This window comes from Misgurnus anguillicaudatus, chromosome 21 (assembly GCF_027580225.2).
Source record: "Misgurnus anguillicaudatus chromosome 21, ASM2758022v2, whole genome shotgun sequence".
Classification (NCBI taxonomy): Eukaryota; Metazoa; Chordata; class Actinopteri; order Cypriniformes; family Cobitidae; genus Misgurnus; species Misgurnus anguillicaudatus.
In genome coordinates, this window is record NC_073357.2 from 15,435,001 (window position 1) to 15,437,500 (window position 2,500).

General features: G+C 47.4%; 8 non-coding genes and 3 pseudogenes across 8 annotated transcripts in view; all 11 read left to right on the forward strand.

The window, feature by feature from the left end:
• Positions 1 to 13, forward strand: part of LOC141358099 (5S ribosomal RNA) — a 119-nt gene extending 106 nt beyond the window's left edge. Inside the window, exon 1 of the ribosomal RNA XR_012364588.1 lies at positions 1 to 13. This exon is cut by the window's left edge and continues 106 nt beyond it. This is a non-coding gene — a ribosomal RNA (5S ribosomal RNA).
• Positions 14 to 154: 141 nt separating this feature from the next.
• LOC141358141 (5S ribosomal RNA) lies at positions 155 to 273 on the forward strand. Its single transcript, XR_012364629.1, has one exon. It is a non-coding gene; the product is annotated as a 5S ribosomal RNA (ribosomal RNA).
• A 129-nt stretch (positions 274 to 402) lies between these two features.
• LOC141357483 (5S ribosomal RNA) lies at positions 403 to 521 on the forward strand. The gene has a single exon (XR_012363970.1). It is a non-coding gene; the product is annotated as a 5S ribosomal RNA (ribosomal RNA).
• A 141-nt stretch (positions 522 to 662) lies between these two features.
• LOC141354254 (5S ribosomal RNA) lies at positions 663 to 781 on the forward strand (annotated as a pseudogene).
• A 127-nt stretch (positions 782 to 908) lies between these two features.
• Positions 909 to 1,027, forward strand: LOC141357472 (5S ribosomal RNA). Its single transcript, XR_012363959.1, has one exon. It is a non-coding gene; the product is annotated as a 5S ribosomal RNA (ribosomal RNA).
• A 120-nt stretch (positions 1,028 to 1,147) lies between these two features.
• LOC141354055 (5S ribosomal RNA) lies at positions 1,148 to 1,266 on the forward strand (annotated as a pseudogene).
• A 129-nt stretch (positions 1,267 to 1,395) lies between these two features.
• Positions 1,396 to 1,514, forward strand: LOC141355383 (5S ribosomal RNA). The gene has a single exon (XR_012361813.1). It is a non-coding gene; the product is annotated as a 5S ribosomal RNA (ribosomal RNA).
• Positions 1,515 to 1,654: 140 nt separating this feature from the next.
• Positions 1,655 to 1,772, forward strand: LOC141354384 (5S ribosomal RNA; annotated as a pseudogene).
• Positions 1,773 to 1,913: 141 nt separating this feature from the next.
• LOC141358100 (5S ribosomal RNA) lies at positions 1,914 to 2,032 on the forward strand. Its single transcript, XR_012364589.1, has one exon. It is a non-coding gene; the product is annotated as a 5S ribosomal RNA (ribosomal RNA).
• Positions 2,033 to 2,173: 141 nt separating this feature from the next.
• Positions 2,174 to 2,292, forward strand: LOC141357208 (5S ribosomal RNA). Its single transcript, XR_012363691.1, has one exon. It is a non-coding gene; the product is annotated as a 5S ribosomal RNA (ribosomal RNA).
• Positions 2,293 to 2,421: 129 nt separating this feature from the next.
• LOC141355384 (5S ribosomal RNA) overlaps positions 2,422 to 2,500 on the forward strand; it is a 119-nt gene continuing 40 nt past the window's right edge. The window contains exon 1 of the ribosomal RNA XR_012361814.1: positions 2,422 to 2,500. This exon is cut by the window's right edge and continues 40 nt beyond it. This is a non-coding gene — a ribosomal RNA (5S ribosomal RNA).

Below are 2,500 nucleotides of genomic sequence, written 5' to 3' on the forward strand. Positions count from 1 at the left end.
GGTGCTGTAAGCCTTTAATTCTTTATTTAATTAATTATTTAATTATGTATTCATATAATTTTTTTCCAGAAATGCATCCTTTCTGTAAGCGTTCGCCGATGGCAAGGCGTTGCCACATTAGTCTTGAAGTGGCTCTTGAATCGAGTCAGCGCTCGCTTATGGCCACACCACCCTTAGCACGCCCGCTCTCGTCTGATCTCGGAAGCCAAGCAGGGTCGGGCCTGGTTAGTACTTGGATGGGAGACCGCCTGGGAATACCAGGTGCTGTAAGCATTTAATTCTTTATTTTATTATTTATTCATATAATTTTTTTCCAGAAATGCATCCTTTTTGTAAGCGTTCGCCGATGGCATGGCGTTGCCACATTAGTCTTGAAGTGGACCTCGAATCGAATCAGCACTCGCTTATGGCCACACCACCCTGAGCACGCCCGCTCTCGTCTGATCTCGGAAGCCAAGCAGGGTCGGGCCTGGTTAGTACTTGGATGGGAGACCGCTTGGGAATACCAGGTGCTGTAAGCATTTAATTCTTTATTTAATTAATTATTTAATTATTTATTCATATAATTTTTTTCCAGAAATGCAGCCTTTCTGTAAGCGTTCGCCGATGTCATGGCGTTGCCACATTAGTCTTGAAGTGGCTCTCGAATCGAGTCAGTGCTCGCATACGGCCACACCACCCTGAGCACGCCCGCTCTTGTCTGATCTCGGAAGCCAAGCAGGGTCTGGCCTGGTTAGTACTTGGATGGGAGACCGCCTGGGAATACCAGGTGCTGTAAGCATTTAATTAATTATTTAATTATTTTCATATAATTTTTTTCCAGAAATGCATCCTTTCTGTAAGCGTTCGCCGATGGCATGGCGTTGCCACATTAGTCTTGAAGTGGCTCTCGAATCGAGTCAGCGCTCGCTTACGGCCACACCACCCTGAGAACGCCCGCTCTCGTCTGATCTCGGAAGCCAAGCAGGGTCGGGCCTGGTTAGTACTTGGATGGGAGACCGCCTGGGAATACCAGGTGCTGTAAGCATTTAATTAATTATTTATTCATATAATTTTTTCCAGAAATGCATCCTTTCTGTAAGCGTTCGCCGATGGCATGGTGTTGCCACATTAGTCTTGAAGTGGCTCTCGAATTGAGTCAGCGCTCGCTTACGGCCACACCACCCTCAGCACGCCCGCTCTCGTCTGATCTCGGAAGCCAAGCAGGGTCGGGCCTGGTTAGTTCTTGGATGGGAGACCGCCTGGGAATCCCAGGTGCTGTAAGCATTTAATTAATTATTTAATTATTTATTCATATAATTTTTTTCCAGAAATGCATCCTTTCTGTAAGCGTTTGCCGATGGCATGGCGTTGCCACATTAGTCTTGAAGTGGCTCTCGAATTGAGTCAGCGCTCGCTTACGGCCACACCACCCTGAGCACGCCCGCTCTCGTCTGATCTCGGAAGCCAAGCAGGGTCGGGCCTGGTTAGTACTTGGATGGGAGACCGCCTGGGAATACCAGGTGCTGTAAGCATTTAATTCTTTATTTAATTAATTATTTAATTATTTATTCATATAATTTTTTTCCAGAATGCATCCTTTCTGTAAGCGTTCGCCGATGGCATGGCGTTGCCACATTAGTCTTGAAGTGGCTCTCGAATCGAATCAGCGCTCGCTTACGGCCACACCACCCTGAGCACGCCGCTGTCGTCTGATCTCGGAAGCCAAGCAGGGTCGGGCCTGGTTAGTACTTGGATGGCAGACCGCCTGGGAATACCAGGTGCTGTAAGCATTTAATTCTTTATTTAATTAATTATTTAATTATTTATTCATATAATTTTTTTCCAGAAATGCATCCTTTCTGTAAGCGTTCGCCGATGGCATGGCGTTGCCACATTAGTCTTGAAGTGGCTCTCGAATCGAGTCAGCGCTCGCTTACGGCCACACCACCCTGAGCACGCCCGCTCTCGTCTGATCTCGGAAGCCAAGCAGGGTCGGGCCTGGTTAGTACTTGGTTGGGAGACTGCCTGGGAATACCAGGTGCTGTAAGCCTTTAATTCTTTATTTAATTAATTATTTAATTATGTATTCATATAATTTTTTTCCAGAAATGCATCCTTTCTGTAAGCGTTCGCCGATGGCATGGCGTTGCCACATTAGTCTTGAAGTGGCTCTTGAATCGAGTCAGCGCTCGCTTACGGCCACACCACCCTGAGCACGCCCGCTCTCGTCTGATCTCGGAAGCCAAGCAGGGTCGGGCCTGGTAAGTACTTGGATGGGAGACCGCCTGGGAATACCAGGTGCTGTAAGCATTTAATTCTTTATCTTATTATTTATTCATATAATTTTTTTCCAGAAATGCATCCTTTTTGTAAGCGTTCGCCGATGGCATGGCGTTGCCACATTAGTCTTGAAGTGGCTCTCGAATCAAGTCAGCGCTCGCTTACGGCCACACCACCCTGAGCACGCCCGCTCTCGTCTGATCTCGGAAGCCAAGCAGGGTCGGGCCTGGTTAGTACT